General features: G+C 38.9%; 1 long non-coding RNA gene across 2 annotated transcripts in view; it reads right to left on the bottom strand.

Moving 5' to 3' along the window:
* LOC125482812 overlaps window positions 1-18,437 on the bottom strand; it is a 34,420-nt gene extending 15,983 nt beyond the window's left edge. Inside the window, exon 1 of one of the 2 annotated variants that reach the window (XR_007261788.1) lies at window positions 18,224-18,437. This is a non-coding gene — a long non-coding RNA (uncharacterized LOC125482812). Of the gene's footprint in view, window positions 1-17,599; window positions 17,662-18,223 lie in introns of those variants that run through there. The other variant, XR_007261787.1, reaches the window with a different exon arrangement.
* Between the last annotated feature and the right edge of the window lie 246 nt (window positions 18,438-18,683).

Below are 18,683 nucleotides of genomic sequence, written 5' to 3'. Positions count from 1 at the left end.
GGAGAACAGGATGGTATGTTGTCTTACCTTTGCCAGGGTGAATTATGTCGCTGAACGACTGCAGAGCACTCTAAAGGTGGGGGTGGGGGTGGGGGTGGAGGAAGGGGTGAAGGGAATAGAGGGAAGAATGAACAAACATGGCTAAGATCTACATCAGTACCAACAATACAAGTTGAAAAACAGATCAGCTCCTGAAGTCAGAGCCTTGGATCTAGGAAAGCAACTGGTGTGCAGACTCTCAAAGGTTATAATGATCTCCAGATTATTGTCAGTGCCACACACCAGTGAGTATAGTGATAGGGGGAGAGAACAGATAACTGCATAGCTCAAGAGTAGCAGCTAGAGGCTGGAAGGAGGAGTTTGGATTTCTGGGCTGAGGATTATCTTCACTGGACGTTGAACCTATGCACACCAAACAGGTTTCACCGATACAGAGGGCATGTCTTTGTTGGGTGTTTTGAAGCATTACTCAGATCAATTTAGTCAGACAGGGATTGGGAACCAGATAACATTAGAAAGGAAAAAGCAAAGTGCAGTCAGCTTGAGTTAGACTGATAGCACTAGAGTAAGAAATAGTAGGCATAAGTGGGGTCAGGCTAATAGGTAATACCATAGAGTCTAAACTAAGTTTATACTGTATGTATAAGAATTAATAGAACATAATAATTGTGGTCGTTAAGCTCCATGTCAGCCACACAGAAACACAATATATGATGATAAAAGAGACTTGACTCAAAAAAAGAGTTGAATGAGCTTTTAAATATTCCTGGATACCACATGTTCAGAGAAGAAAAAAAGGAGGAAGGCAGCCATATCATTTAAGGAGAATGTTACAGTGTTGAAAAATAAGGCTTTCCTACAAAACTCAAAGATAGAGTTTATTTGGTTTGAACTAAGCAAAGGTAGATGTATATAGATGAGGTGCATTCTATACCTTTTCCAACAGTTTGTGACCTTTAAATCTGGATTTTACAGGAGATCAGTTTGTGGCAAGGAGAATATACAGTACACTTCCCCAGAAAAGGTGGTTGGAAACCAACCGACATTTCAAGAGCCTGCTTTGCAACAATAACATAGTGTGGCAGCTTAAAGAAGCTGTGAATTGGATTACTACCTCTCAGTGGACAAGATGTACTACACTCAAGGGCTGCCAACCATCTGATTGGTCAGCAGCTCAAGCAGTCCAATTAGTTCTAGACCTCAGTCATGAGACTGGACATTGCCAGGACTGCAAGAAGGCCCATAGAGATTGTTGACAGTGTCCAGACCCAGGTAACGGTGGGACAAGTTAGAGCACCGTAGGGACGGTTGCATGAGGGATAGAGGCACAGATTTTGCAGGCCATGCAGGAAGAAACAAAGGGTGTTAATGTCCTGGGAGCATCCACCCCCTTCCCCACAATGCAAAGAGGGCACCAGCAAACAATCTGCTCCCTTACCTTGCAGCCTTTCCAAAAAAAGTTGTAAGAAAAATCTTGTCCACTCTTGCCTGTCTGTCACGGCCCATGGTTTATGATGGTGGAGGCAGATTGACCCTTAAGTGGATAACAATGGAAGTGTTTAAAATTGACTGGATCAGGTGCATCCAAGGATACTGAGAGATGTTAGATCGGAAATCACAGAGACTCTGGCCACAGTCTGTTGATCCTGCTGAGAAAAAGTGGTGGTAAAGGGGATAGGAAACTTCAAATGTTGCACCCTCATTCCAAAAGGACTGCTAGGTTAAGTCAAGCAACTACAGGCCAGTCAATTTAACACTAAAATATGAAAACTCTTAGAAATTATAATGTTGGACAAAATTAACAGTAATTTGGATAAGTGTAGATTAATTAAGGAATGCCAGCAGGCATTTTTTTAAAAGGCAAATTGTGTTTAACCAACTGGTTTGAGTTTTTGATGATGGAACAGAGAGGATTAAAAAGGGTAAATTTGTTAACATTTTGTTCATGGACTTCCAAAAAGCAATTGATAAAGTGTCACATACCAGGGATGTGAGAAAAGTCAAAGCATATGGGTGTCAGCATGAGTACGATGTGGGCTGAATAATAGGAAACAAAGTTGTGATGAACATTTATTTTGCAGACTATGGAAACTATATAGTGTTGTATCCTAGGAGTTGCTTTTCTTAATTTATATTGATGAGTTTGACTTGGATATGTAGCACATAATTTCAAAACTTACAGATGGCACAAAACTTGTAATATTAGGAGGACAGTGCAGAGTTCAAGATGACCTAGGCTGGAATTGGTGGGCATGTAGAAAATTCAGTTTAATGCAAAGAAGTTTAAAATTATATATTTTGAAAGAAAGAATGAGTGGGATATTAAAGTACCTACACTCAGACTATGTACTCTTAACACTGTCCTGACTTCATTATTTAACAGATAAATCACATTGTTAGATAGATTGATGTTCATCTACAGCTCTGTAATTAATGAATTGTGTATACAACACATCCTTGAGCATGAGCTCACCAGAACCATAATTTGACTCCCAAAGGACAATATGCAAGAGTTGGCAATTGTACTTGTTTCTTATAAATGTGACGCTTGGTTTGGTTTATGATATTTTTGACCAAATGATCAAATCACTGGAATGTGTGGTTTTGAAATGTGTGAATCTTGAAATGAAAATTATGTTGATGTAATCCTGCTCAAGCAGCCAACAAACCACTTAACCAGCAAAATAAATGTCAAAAGATGTGTTAATCCAGGTGCAGCAGATATAAAGATTGATGCAATCATATGGATGGAAAGCCCCGTTTTCGTACCGTTGGAAGCCTTTCTAATGGATTGAGATGAAGGTTGGAACAGACAGATGCCTGGATGGGGAGGGGAATGTACTACCAAACACAAATGGTAGAAACTACAGAACAATTTTTATAGTCATTTCCATTTCACCGATTTGGAGGATCTTAAAACTGCTTTGGGATTAAAGGAGAGCGCAAAGTATGAATATTACTGTAAAGAAACAGCACATAATTCAAATGAACGTAAAGGAAAGTAGCAGCTGTCACAGATGGATACAAATCTGCTCTGCAAACACAAAGATGCATCAAGAAAGAATTTGTAAATTGGTTGTGCCTTGTTTTTGCAATCAAAATTGGACTCAAGCTTTATTTCAATAATTTGAATAAGAACCTGTTGTGAATCCAGAGATATTTGCCCAATACACAAGGTTAAAAATTCAGACAAAATAAAAGCCGAAAGAATTGCGGATGCTATTAATGAGAAACCAAAACAAAAATTGCTGGCAAAGCTCAGCAGATCTGGCAGCACCTGTGGAAAAAAATTGAGTTATGTTTCAGGTCACTGTTTCTGAGTAAGGGTCACTCAACCTGAAATGTTAACTCTGATTTTTCTTCACAGATGCTTCCAGACCTGCTGAGCTTTTCCAGCAACTTCTGTTTTGGTACAATTCAGACAGTTTGCCTTGCACTTATGCATGTCTTGTGAGGCCGTGGAAAGAGGGAATTATTATGGCCAGCAGTAGCCAGAGAAGGACTGTGGAGCCAGGAATGTTATACAGTGATTATTACTAAGGCCACAGCAACCATTGATGAATCCTGTGAGGAATAGGTCCACAGCCTGTTCCAGCCTTTGCTTTGCTATCTTGTGCAGGGGTCTTGAAACAGGAACCGGGTCTTGATCTACATACGTACAGTGCCAGACTTCAATTACAGACAGGTGTCATAAGTGCCTGGTCAGCTACCTATGTCAATGTGATAGTGCTCATAAAATTGCCATAGTCCTACTGGATCATAGGACAGCTCTCTCATTAGAGAGAGAGAAAGAGAGAGAGAGAGAAATAAGAGTAGTGATGGTTTAATCTGAGATTCACCATGCCTCAGGCAAGGGGAGTTGGGGGAAGGGGCTCAGTGATATTAATTGGCTGGACAGCTGGTTTGTGATGCAGAATGATGCCAACAGTGTGGGTTCAATTCCAGCACCAGCTAAGGTTACAATGAAAGGCATTCCTTCTCAAACACTCCTCTTGCCCGAAGATGGATGACCCTAAAGTTAAATTGCCAGCAATTGTCTCTCTAATGACAGAGCAGCACTATGATCTCATCATACTATGGTGAAACCCCTTGCGCTGATTGATCATTGTCTCTTATTGCCTCTCATTGCTCTTGTTTATGCAGATACAATGACAAGAAAATCCAATTCCTAAACCAGGAGTGAAAATAATGAACTTTTAAAAATAATGTCATACTTTTCAAGATAGCAAACATACCAAATCATCTTGTGTCAATCCTAAACATGTTCTTATGTTTAAAAACCGAAGTGGCACATAATTGGAAAGCACAGTGTGGTACAACTGTTGAAAATTCAATGTGGAAAACTTCAGTACATTCATGGAAAGTATGATCAAAATATTCTCCAGGGAGAATTTGGCAGATATTGGAATTTTACATATTTAAGAGCTATTGCTGTGTACTACAACATATAGTCTATGACTTATAATGTGACAGTGCCGGTGTTGGACTGGGGTGGAGAAGGTCAAAAATCACACAACACCAGGTTATAGTCCAACAGGTTTATTTGGAAACACAAGCTTTCAGAGTCTTGTTCCTTCTTCAGGTGTTAGTGAGAAACGTGGCATCAGACACAGCATTTATAAGTAATATATCAAAGGGTCACACAACTGCTGAGGACATATTCGACAAACCTAAGACGCTGTTAAATCTTTAATCAGTTAGAAGGTTTTAATTGATTAATACGTATATGTAAATCCCCGAATTTCCTTCAAATCACTGCCCTGTTAGAACTAAAGGTTTTATCGGTGTAAAGAAGAGGTGACATTTTAGGTCAGACAATGTACATTAGGTGTAAGGTTTTGTTTAAATTCAGTTTATGTTTTGGTTTGGAGTCAGACTGGTTTTATTTCTAAAGTAGGAATTTATAAAACGCCACATTGACTGACTGACTATAAATTATGTGCTTTTGAACAAAATAGACTGTATCTGTAAATACAAATTAACCCCATAGATTTCATCTGTTTGTCAGTGTCTCGTAACTGGTCTGCTGTATCCTGAGTGCAAACTGAGAATATGGACTCTATCTCAATTTCAAGGTTATGGTGCTTGCTGTAGAGTTGGTGTATGACACAATTGAAGAGTTTGACGTGATTGAGAGATGCAACGGCAAAGTCTCTCAGCGTAACCATTTTTGTAGATTGACTTGAGTGTGTTCATGATCTGTAGTCCTTTTGGGATCTTTTGTGCTTTATACTGATAAAACTTTTGTTCTATCAGGGCAGTGACTTGAAAGAAATTCAGGGATTTACATATACATATTAATCAATTAAAACCTTCTAACTGATTAAAGACTTAACAGCATGTTAAATTCGTTTAATACATCCTCATCATTGGTGTGACCCTTTTATCTTTTACTTATAAATTCTGTGTCTGATACTACCTCTCTCACTAACAACTGAAGCAGGAGTAAGACTCCAAAAGCTTGTGTTTTCAAGTAAACCTGTTGGACTATAACTTGGTGTCATATGATTTCTGACCTTGTCCACCCCAGTCCAACACCGGCACCTCCACATCATGGCTACCGTTGACACCACCAACTGCCGGCTCAAAGTGGAGAGGATCTCCAAGAAGATCGCATATATTGACACAGACATCAAATTTCTACAGAAATGCAAGGAAGCACAAAAGATCATGAACCCACTCAAGTCGACCTATAACACTGATTGACTTTGCTGTCCCGCCTCTCGCAAACTGCTCAATGATCCCATACACCAACTCTACAACAAGCCCCGTAACCCTGAAATCAAGAGAATCCATATTCTCAGCTTGCACTCAGGATACAGAGGACCAGCTACACGACACTGACAAACAGATAAAATCTATGGGGTGAATTTGTATTTACAGATACATTCTATTTTGTTCAAAAAGCACACAATTTAAAGATAGTCAATCAATGTGGCATTTTATAAATTCCTATTTTAGAAATAAAACCAGTCTGACTCCAAACCAAAACACAGTTTCTAAACAAGGCCTCACACCTAACATGCATTGTCTGACTTAAAAGGTTACCTCTTCTTTACACTGATAAAACCTTTAGTTCTCTCAAGGCAGTGACTTTAAAGAAATTCAGAGATTTACATGTACGTATTAATCAATTGAAACCTTCTAATGGATTAAAGATTTAACAACATCTTAGATTTGTTGAATATATCCTCATCAGTTGTGTGAACCTTTGATCCTTTACTTATAAATTCTGTGTCTGATACAACCTCTCTCACTAACACCTGAAGAAGGAGCAAGACTCCGAAAGCTTGTGTTTTCAAATAAACCTGTTGGACCTAACCTGGTGTTGTGTGATTTCTGATGAGGAGATGATTATGAGATAAGATATGTTCCATTATTAATCATAATAATTGTCAAAATATGGTTCTCAAATGGATAAAAGTATCTACGTATTTACCAGATACAGCGTAATCTTACTGTTCAAAGCTAGTATGGTGGAGTGAATTTTTATTCCAATGATTTCAATGAAATGGGTGGACAATCCACACTGCCAAATTATCATACACATGGTTATACAAAAGTTCATTGGAAAACATTTCAGCCTCTCCTGTTTCATGTAATGCGTTTTAATTGTTGCCCTTTTTAACATGAAAGCAAGTTACAGCAGAGGTCACATGACTACGTAAGCCAATACGTATGATTGATTCATCAATCAGTCTTTTCATAATTAGTCTTGTGACCAAGATAAAGGCTTAAGGAGTGTAAGCCACAATTGTACAATGCACAAATGCATTTCTCCAAACATATCTCTTCAGTCATCTAGGATAACCCAGTAATTTGCAGTGTACTACTGGAAGAGCACTACACAACCTTCACCAGCTGCTTTTGAAGCAGGCCAAACATATACAGATACGAATGATGTAGGATAATGTCATTGGTGTAATTTAATGCCTTATGGGAGGCAACTGTAGAGTCAGGGGAGCCATGTAATCAGTTGAGAATAGGCAGGTGGGGATCCTGGCCTGCTTGTGTTTGGTGTGGAAGATTCAAGGGAAGCCTTCCCATGCCAGCCTCTGATCAGCTGTTCCACCACATTAAGGTTTCTGAAGGTATAGTCACATCGCACGAACCAGGAAGCCCAGTGGCAGGAAAGATAAATGGCTGATTAGCACTTAATTCTATCAGATCTCCTTGTTTTCCAACTGGTGGAGGAGCCCCTGACTGTAAATTCCACCCAGAGTAAAGTTAAGCAGGAAGCGTAGGTGAGTAGATGGAGATGAAGGAAAAGCACTGATAACATGAGGTGACAAATTAATATAGTATCAAGAAGAGAATAGGAAATTGCACACCTCCATGCACATGATTTTGGTCATAAATGGTTTAAAGGCTGAGCTCAAGCACTAGTTTAATAACAGACATCCAACCTGAAAACGACCTATTTATACTCTGTTTTCTACTTTAATCAATTCTCTGTCCATATTACCCCAACTCCGTAAGCCCTTATCTTGGTAACAAGACTAATCATGAAAACACTGTTTAATAAATAACGTATCTGGCTCCTATATATAATTCAAAGTTTATGGATTTTGCTTTTACATTTTAATAACTTACCATAAAAGGAGCATAGCTTTAAAAATATTTCTGCATGAGAGTGGTATTTGTTTTATATCAACAAGCTGTCTTCTGTCTGTTTATAGAGACTGTCTATTGCAATTATTTTCCATTTCTGCTCGTTGGATCCTAAAACTGCAATGAATCATGGGATTCACATCCAGTGGTGTTCAGCTGTTGCTGTCAGGGCCACACTTTTCAAGTTGCACCTTGAATATTCACAAAGCATTAATGTGTGTTATATATTTGAAATATAATAAGTTCCAGTTTATCTTTATCAACTTGAAATAGATTTTCAATTTTGCAAATGTGTAAAATGGAAGAAAGCTTGCTGACAGTTTATTTTACATTTCTCCAGCTTTGTGTTTGCACTAAAGTGACAGTTTCAGCATCAAGATTGCACGGTGAAATAGAGCACATCAAAGCCATTCTGTGGGATAATGGCTATCATGATCAGATCATTTCTCACCATATATCATGCACATATTTTAATGGTCTTAAGACAGTCACTCTTGGTTGTGAAAAAAAGCCCAGTCCACCTCAGAATACTCTGGAATTGTATGGAATCTCAAATGTTGAGCAAGAGGTGAAACTTGCTCTTTCACACTGCTAATATAACAGTAACAGCATGAGTAGTGATCCCCACTGACAAGGTGCTGCTATTGAACCAAAAAAAATTCTGCCAATAAGATGAATGAGTGATGTGGAATATGAATTTCAGTCCTGTTGTGATGATTGGTATGCAGGCCATACTTACCAAAGACTGCCAGATTGTATCAAACAGCTTGACGCTTCAGCTGTTCACAATAAGCAAGCTGCTGACCATACCCAACCAGTCTATGCTTGCAAACCTCACAGCTCAGTGTCTAACATTAGATGTGATTCCACAATTGGACAACACTTGCTGGATAATCCTGAGTGTGTGAGGTATTATGCTGAGAACCAATTTCGGGTTATCAGTCAGGCTTGCCATGTGGTGCATTTACAAATACTGGAAGCTGCATGTATTAATACACAGGGCCCTGTTCTTTGCAGATAGAAAGAATATGCACATACCCTCTGCATGCTTCAACTGAATACAATAGGTCGCAGTCATTCACCGTTCAGTTCTCAGGGCAATGCCCTGACCAATCGAAGTCAATGAAAGCAAAGCCTGGCAGTTAACTGAAGAGTACATTCTTCATGACAATACTTCTACCAATCAGAGTCCATTTGCTAACCAATCAGCACTGTTATCCCATGCTGTATAAATGTTTGTTTCTGCCTTGAGTTGGTATTTTTGTAAATTGTCTTGATGAGTGCAAAACATAAAGCTTTGACAATACGTGTCTTCTTTCAGAAATGCTCGGGTTCTATATCACCAATTGATTATTTGGATACCAAGAGCCAAGATGCTTGAGTTATAGGGCTGCTTATACTCACCACCATCTAGAAGTGAATTGCTAGTGGTACTCTTTGCTCCCTCTCAAAGATAGCTGAATTAAAGAAAAAGATCAATACTTTTTTGTAGTGTTGGTTTGAAATGGACACCTAGCTGATCACCACATGCATTGGCAGTTGAAGATGTATAGTTGGTCTGATTGGCCATGCCCCCTATCAATCATATACAAGGTCTCTCTGTCATCCAAGGTGCGGAAATGCCCAATGTGGTGTATCATTCATCACAAGCCCCATTGTTCATTCCCTGCTATCATTTACCTCAAGGTCATAATGGCATTAGACAATCATAGAATGATACAACACAGCAGGGAATGATTTGGCCTATAATCCCTATTCAGTCTCTTTGGAAGAGCTATTCATTCAGTCCTACAACCAGCTGCCTTTTTTCCCCATAGCCATATCCTTTGTTTTCCTTTAAGGTGTATATCAATTCTCTTTTGAGGGTCACTGTTGAATCTGCTTCTATCACCTTTTGATGCATTGCATTCCAGGCCATATAACTCACTGCATAAAAAATATTTATAAGACTGTGACCAGAGCCTTCACAATTTCTAACTTTATATCCATTCAATTCTGGTCTCTCTGCTATACAAAAGATATTGCTAAACTTGAAAGCATATAGAAAAGATTTACAAGGATGTTGCCAGCGTTGGAGGGTTTGAGCTGTAGGGACAGGCTTAATAGCTTTCCTAGAGTGTCGGAGGCTGAGGGTGACATTTTGTGGTTTATAAAATCATGAGGGGCAAGGATAGGGTAAATAGATAAGGTCTTTTCCCCAGGGTGGGGGAGTCCAAAACTAGACAGCATATGTTTAAGGTAAGAGGGGTAAAATGTAAAAGGGACCTAAGGGGCAACTTTTTCATGCAGTGGGTAGTGTGTGTGTGAATGAGCTACCAGAGGAAGTGGTAGAGGCTGGTACAATTACAACATTTAAAAGGCATCTGGATGGGTACATGAATAGGAAAGGCTTAGAAGAATAGGGGCCAAATGCTGGAAAATGGGACTCGATTAGGATATCTGGTCAGAATGGATGAATTGGACAGAAGGCTCTGTGTTTCTGTCCTGTACAACTCTATGACTCAGCATACTAAAATCAAGAATATTCAGACTGATGGCTTTTCTACATTGAAGACTGTGAATATTTTGACTGTTGCCCCTTTACCTAATTTTATCCAAACCAGTTTCTGCACTACTACTTCCTTTACTGTGCCATTAGAGAATGTTCCATTTCTTGATTCAGAAAATTGGGTACAAGGCCAGGACCTGGAAAGTTCAAGTTCAAATGTCTCCCAATACCACAGTAATGGAATGTGTAATGACATGTTTTACTGCATCTACTATGTTGCATAATAAATTCAGAAGGTATACTTTAGCAGTTCTTCCCCTTATGACATTAGGTTCTCATTAACCTTTCTGCTTTAGTTAAATTTACTTATTTAAATAACATAATTTGCACTGACAGTATCAGACTAGTGCCACCGGTGACAATACCAGTCACTTGTGGACAAAGGTTTTCCTCCACCAACTGTACACCATATTGTAATGTTGTTTTGAGGGTGGGATTGTGGAGTGGCATGGAAATAAACTTGTTTGCAGCCAACTCATGCATGGCATTTCCACTTCAGTTGCCATTGAATGAGGACTCAGATGCCAGCTACTTAGTTGCTTGCTTACTGACTTGTTCCATCCATGGAGTCTCTTTTCTCTTCATTTCTGTCAAACAATTTTTAATTTCCTCACCTTCAGAAGTAGCAGAGGCGTCTAATGTATTAGAAACTTCTTGAGGCTTTCAAAAGTTTTGGCACCAGATCCTTTCAGACATTTATTGTAGAAACTTTTTTCCATGCTGTTCCTGCTCCAGTGGTACAATCTTCCTGTCTTTCCAGTGTATTCATACCAATGGAGCAGGAACAGCTGTAAAGAAAATCCAGGCCTGCAGCTTATTAAATACAACTTTCAAAAAGTTTTGCTCCCACAATCATGGTACATCCCATATGTTCCCAAATCTACACTTGGACATGTGAATGATTATGCAAACAGTTGGACCTAAGACTGGTAAGAAACATAAGTAGCAAACCATCCTATTGAGATTAATACCAGTTTCTAACAATTTAGAACTAGCAGACCTCCAATATTGTTTGTGTCAAATTATAGTCTTCTCAGGATCTTCAAGGTGTAGAAGATGAAATGATGATTTCTCAGGTTGAAGAATATTTGGGGAATTCATTCAAATGGAAAAGTCTGGGACAGCTAACACACAAACATTTGAACATACAAATATGAATTAGGAACATAATAAACCATTCAGCCCCCTGAGCTTGCTCTGCCACTTGATAAAACCTGGCTGATTCTGTTTGTGCCTGCAAATGTACCTTCCTGTTGTTCCTCCATACCTCCGGCTCAAACAGTTTCCGTATCAAGGCAGGTAGTTTGTTTCAGATTTACAGCAACCACAGTTTTGTTTTTTTATAGTTTGTTATTACACCTGCCACATTGACCAGGATTTGCCATAATGAATTCATCTCTGTTTCTTTGTAACTTCCTGCTCCGATTAACCTTAATACTATGTATCATTAGCAAATTCGCATTTACAACTCTATACAGCTTACGTATGGTTAGTTCCTTACACTCATACTAAATTAAAACTGCTGTTTAATGCATGTCTTTCGATCAGTAGCAATGATGCAATTATGAATTAGCCTTCGGCATTTTACTAAAATGAACAGGATTCAGCCATGACTATAATTGGCACAAAACAGCAGATCAATAAAAGGTTTTCATCAGAAATTTAAATGATGCATAAAATTTTTTTAAAAACTAACTGCAAGGATGTTCCAAATTTTTTCTAAGTTTTTCTTTACCTTTCTTGAAATGTTGTAGCTTTGTAACTATCCATGATGTAATTTTTTGTTAAACTACTTTAGAATCAAAAGCCTTTTCTCCCCTGTTTTTCTCTCAGGTTGGAAAGGCAGACAGTCTATTAAAACAGATTTATATCAATGTACACATATAGTGATTCCATTCTTCTCCAGCTCTCTGGTGAACTGAGTGATGTTCCCAGACTTCATGTATTATCTGACTTTAAGATGCACCATAAATACACAAAGCAACACTGTTGTATGGTTCTCTTTGTCTATCCACAATAGAGCTGTTCATCTGACATTTTTAACATGCATCAGGAAGGTCAAAAATTAGCCGATGTGATGAAAGAGCTAAATATAGAGAAATAATGGCCCGACTATTTTTGAATGAATCTAGTATTGTTGTCAAATCTAAGGTATCTATGTTTAATCAAATAGGTGTGGGTTAGTTTCCTGACAGGTAAATGATAGAGATGTTTCATTCGGATATCAGTTAAGAGGTGCCCTTCATTCATAGAAATTTGCACAAGTTTTTGAAGAGAAGTTATAATTTACTCATGTAATCAGTGGAACATCAAGTGACCTAATAAGGGAACAACTTCACCCTGTGAATTAATTTTACCACATACATCATTTTAAAGGCTGTGAGACCACATCCAGAAACTGTAGCTATATAATAAGATCATTCTAATCTCTACAGACACCAAAAAATAGCTAAGTAGAAAACCAAAATAACTGCGGATACTGGAAATCAGAATATAAAACAGAAATTACTGGAAAAAGTCAGCAGGTCTGGCAGCATCTATTGAGAGAAATCAGAATTAACATTTTGGGTCCAGTGGCCCTTCTTCAAAACAGAAATGTTTTTTAAAGAATAGGCCTTTATAAGTGGGATTTAACAAATTGAAATTGCTTCATGAACAATTCATAAGCAAATCTAATGCACACATCAATGAAGTGACCTTTATCAAAGAACAGCTATATTTATAACAGTAAAGATCTTGCCAGGGAACAGTTAGCTCAGTTAGCTAGATGGTTAATGTGTTGTTCAGAATTGTGCCAATAGCACGGATTTGAATTTCTGATCTGACTGAGACTCTGCCTCCTTGTCTACTTCATGTATGATGTAGAATGGTGCCTCTCAAGCCATCTAATCAATATTACAGAGAGATGCCTATGTCCCTTATGGACTATGGTTAATTACCTACCTAAAGGTCTTAAAATAAACCCAGCTGCACTTTGCATACAGGAGAAATAAGACTACAGCCAAAATACATTTTTCATATTGATTCAGAAATAGTAGGAACTGCCGATGCTGGAGAATCTGAGGTAACAAGGTGTAGAGCTGGATGAACACAGCAGGCCAAGCAGCATCAGGGGAGCAGGAAAGCCGACATTTTGGGTCTGGACCCTTCTTCCCTTGACTGACCTATCCCCATCCTAACTCCCCATCTACACTCACCTTTAATGGCTCCATCCCCGCCTCCCTGACCTGTCCATCTTTTCTCCCACCTATCTGCTCCTCCCACCTCAAACCCCACCCCCACCTCCTACCTACCAGCCTCATCCCCACCTCCTTGACCTGTCCATCTTCCCTTGACTGACCAACCCCCACCCTAACTACTGCTCCTATGATGCTGCTTGGCCTGCTGTGTTCATCCAGCTCTGCACCTTATTGTCTCAGATTTTCCAGCATCTGCAGTTCCTACTATCTCTCATCTACACTCACCTTTACTGGCTCCATCCCCGCCTCCTTGACCAGTCCGTCTCCTCTCCACCTATCTGCTCCTTTATCCATTTTCGATCCGCCTCCCCCTCTCTCTCTATTTAGTTCAGAATCCCCTTCCCCTCCCCTATTTCTGAAGAAGGGTCCAGACCCAAAACGTCAGCTTTCCTGCTCCTCTGATGTTGCTTGGCCTGCTGTGTTCATCCAGCTCTACACCTTGTTATCTCACATTTTTCATATTGATGCTTTGCTGATGGAGCTCTGAATAGGAATTGTTCCTTTACCCTTAACTTTCTGCATGTTTCCTGATATTATTAATTCTTGGTAGGATACAATTCTGCGACAAATGAGCCAAGACAAATAAAAACAAAAAACTTGCAATTATAAATATTCTTAATCAACCTGTTCAAATGTCTATGACAGAACTCTGGAACCCACAACGGTCCATAACACTTGCAATTATACATTTTCTTAATCAGCCTGTTCGGAGATATTATTACATACCTCCGGAGGAGGTGGGACTTAAACCCAGGTCTCCTCATTCAGAGGTAGGGACACTACTACTATCACTAGACCCCTTAGACTTGCAATTAGACTGTGTGCTATGAAGAATGGCAGAACGCTAGCATGGTATATAAATACTGGTATAGATCTGTTGGATGAAGTGATTTGTTCTGTGCTGTCAATTCTCCATAATGTTAAAATTGCTATCAAATGCAGGTTATTGTTTCCATTACAAATCATAGTCTGCATTTTCCTTACATGGATTCAGAATTGGCTTGCCCATAGAAGGCAGACGGTAGTGGTGGAAGGGTGTTTTTCAGGCTGGAGGTCTGTGATTATGGTGTTCCACAGTGATCCAGACTTTGTGGCTTAGTAAGTTTGCAGACTACAAAGATCAGTGGAATTGTGGACAGTGGAAAAGGTTGTAAAAGGATACAGTAGGATATAGATCAGTTACAGATATGGACAGAGAAATGGCAGATGGAGTTTAATCCAGGTAAGTGTGAGGTGCTGCACTTTGGGAGATCAAAAGTTAGGGAAAAGTACACAGTTAATGGCAGGACCCTGAACAGCATTGATGTATAGAGGGATCTTGGGGTTCATGTCCATAGCTCCCTGAACATGGCCACGCAAGGGATAGGGTGTTAAAGAAGGCGTATGGCATGCTTGCCATTATTGGTCGGGGAATTGAGTACAAGAGTCAGGATGTCATGTTGCAGATTTACAAGACTTTGGTTAGGCCATATGTACAGTATTGCATTCAATTCTCATTGCCACATTACAGGAAGGATGTGGAGGCTTTGGAGAGGGTGCAGAAGAGGTTTACCAGGATGCTGCCTGGATTAGAGGGTATGAACTATAAGGAGAGGCTAGATAAACTCAGGTTGTTTTCTCTGGAGTGACAGATGCTGAGGGGAGACTTGATAGAAGTCTGTAAAATTATGAGATGCACAGATAAGGTTGACAGTCAGTATCTTTTTCCCAGAGTTGAAATGTCTAATACTACGGGGCATGCATTTAAGGTGAGAGGGATAAATTCAAAGGAGATGTGAGGGGCAAATCTTTTACATAGAGTTTGGAATGCACTGCCGGGAGTGGTGGTGGAGGTGGATTCTACAGGGGCAATTAAGAAACTTTTAAATAAGCACATGAATATGCAAGGAATGGAGGGATTTGGGCAGGCAAAAAGGATTAGTTAAATTTGGCGTCATGATCGGCACAACATCATGGGCCGCAGGGCCCATTTCTGTGTTATATTATTCTGTGTTCAATGTTCTAATCTGTTATTGAAGAAGCCACAATTCTTTTACAGAAAAGTATGTTAAGTTATGAATATCTTGATATATTTATTGCATTCTGCATACATCCAGTGGAGCCAGGAAAGACTAACTCTTCGGAGTGGTTTGTATATTCAATAACTCCTGACCTGCAATCCAGAAATTCCATGCTGTAAACAAAATCCACTCTGCTTTACCAAAAAAGGTTGGCGAACATAAGTTCAATTAATAGTTTCTAAAAATTTATTCTTCGCTTTGAAAATCTATTAATGGGTTATATATATATATACATATATATGTATATATGCATATAACACATATAAAAGAGCATTTTCTTTGTGAAACAGTACTTTGGAGATATTGTTAATTTGATCTTTTACTTTTCCATTTGTTTTCACTTTTGGCTTAACTTCCAATGGTGCAAACATTTAAGTGGGTATTTTCTTAAGAGCTAAAGCAATGATTGTTATCAAATTATTCAGCTGTGGAAACCATCACAGCAGAATTCAACCTTGCTGTCAACCAATATCCACATGTACATTTTAATGGGAATCATTGCGCAGCAGTCAGGGGGAGAGATCCCAGCTGTTTTTCCTGTCTAGCCCTGAGACACTGGGTTCAATTGTAGTAGTTTCTCCAATTCAGCCCCAGCTAAAATGAGCTAGCTCTGCACAGGACAACTTGACAAACCTTTACTCATTTCATTACAAATTCAAGATACAATGACATAAATCATGTTGACAGACAAATCATATCAATTCCTCACAATGTCACATACTTCTTCTGTTGTTCATCACTCAGACAAATGTAGATGGCTGAACATTTTACTGTCGACATTACCCCTTCAAAATGACAGCACTGTCCAGTTGCAATTGACAGTTTGGTGTCACTTATCAACGAATGTTTGAAAAGTACTTTTTCCATGTTATTTTAAAATTAAAAAATTTAAAATGTGTGCCACATTGTAACATTTTGTGCCTTTGCACCCTAATGTGAAGAGACTCACACTGCAGTGCCACCATGCTGAATAACTGCAACGATGCCAAATCAAGATGTTGTTCTCATCTAAGTGTTCAGTTCTGATTATGAGGTGTAAACTTGTTCAACATTTTGAAGATTATATTAAACATGGTTTTAGTTGCGATGTTCCAGTTCTACGCCTTTAAAGAAGTATTTTCTCAATGTAAATAACCTTCTAATTACCTATTTGCAGGACTGGAATGAAAAAATCTTTACTGTGATTTATTCAGCTTTGGGAATGTTTTTTATTTAAATTGGTGGGACTAGATCTACCAAATCCAAACAATCAACACATTTAAGACCCAGTCACATCCACATAGTTGATTAACAGAAAATGAACATTGTTACAGCGCTGTTTAACAATTAAAAATTAATTAGTAAATGATTTTATCTCAATTGACTTTAGCCTGGGAAATATTTTAGAATTAAATGATTTGAAGAAAATAATTTTCTGGACAGCAAGCAACCATTCAGCAAATCCTGTCTCTCAGTCCCTTAAAACTTATCCTTTTGTACTTTCAATTTTTTGGAGAAATATTTAACTGTAATTCTACTTCCACCTTTATTTCTGAAGGCTTTGCAAGCCCAACCAGTCCTTTGTTTGAAATAATTCCTCCTTTACCAGTTCCTTCAAAATGTTTTTAAATTTATGCCCTCAAATTTCACTGAAATTCATAGAGCAGTGAAAACATTATCATAATTCTTTTTAATCTAGAAACTTCTCCAAAAAAAATTGAACTCCCACAGCTTTAAAATACTAACCAGAGCAAAAGCAACAATCTGCCAAGATACCAGGATAACGTTGGATTTTATACAAGACTTAGTGTAAAACGATTGTTGTTTCCTGCCTAAATCCATCTGGTCTACATTACATAACAAAATATAGCCTCGATCTCTCAGGCACCTGAATTTGAATAGTATAATCTTAGATAACGGCAGCATTGAATCAAATAATGATGACACCAGAGAGCACAGCCTCTGGACTCCTCGCACCGGTCTTCCGCAACAACAGTATTTATAAACATTGCACCCAACAGTTGTATATCAGTCGTTTACTGAGTTTTTTGTCACCTCTCTACCAACCCTGTTCTACCACCTCCGCCACCCCCAGCACCTCACCAAGTTTCTCTTCGTGTACACAGGAGATGAGTGCAAGTAGGCTATTCAGCTATACACACCATCACAAGTTGTCCAGGCATGGGCACTTCGGTCACAATCTTTAGCGAGAACCTCGCCTCTGTTTCTGCTCCCGAGCTGTGATACAGTGGTAAACAGCTATCACTTCCCCTGCCACCCACTATCGAATTAGGAGCACGAATTATATCTGTGATCAACAACAGAGAGAGGGATTCAACCGGGCATTTTCATTTCAAACTGGACCGTTTGTTTCCCAACTTAGTCATCAGGATCACTTGACAACTCTTCATTTTGTCTGAAGTTGTGGCTAAAATCTGAATGCAAATGGTTTGACAGCGTTACTACTAATTGAATTCACAAAGAATAAAAAACAAATATGTTCCTGTGCAAAGTTCAAACTTTGACTGCAACACTAAAACAAATGGAATATTCATTTATTCGTTGCAAAGTGGAGAAGACGAGTTGTTACAACATAAATTAATCCTTTGTTTTCCAGATACCATAAAGAGAAAACTATTTATCAGTTCAATGATCAGACTGTTCCACCATAAAACTGACGCCCCTTCAAGATACAATACCAATGTCTTTTTTTCTCTTCCATTTGTTTACTTCTTTCAATACGAAGAAAGCAGGTTAATGAGACGAACAGCTGTCATTCTTAATACCTTCAGAAACCGGTAACATCATCCGACCAGCAACTGTTAACCCGTATTGCAGGCATGCAGCATTCTTCAGAGACTGCCTCTTTTTGTAGGGATCTCTGCAGTCAGCCTGCATCTGCAGGAACCTCTAATTGTGTAACCACAGCCTCACTTTGTAGGACATGGCAGCCAAAAAGCAGAATGAATATAGCCATTTAATTCATTATGTTGTATAGATTTCAGAAAATCAACATTGGGAAAGGGGAGTTGAGGAAACTTGATCCCCCCTTAACTGCCATCAAGTCCCTCCCTCAGGAAATACCTGTCTGGAGGAGGTTGTGGGGGATGGGGGTGCAGTGTGTTGTGGGGTTAGGGTAGGAAGTGAGTCAGACAGAATGAGTATTGTCAGTAAAAGCTAGTGTGTCAGGGCTGTGTGACAGGCTGCTATTTCCTACAGGCTATTCTGAAAATTGTTTGGCAAGCA

Source organism: Rhincodon typus, chromosome 3, assembly GCF_021869965.1.
Source record: "Rhincodon typus isolate 14 chromosome 3, sRhiTyp1.1, whole genome shotgun sequence".
NCBI lineage: Eukaryota > Metazoa > Chordata > Chondrichthyes > Orectolobiformes > Rhincodontidae > Rhincodon > Rhincodon typus.
Note: the sequence above shows the minus strand (reverse complement) of the source record. Positions and strands in the feature narration are given on the sequence as shown.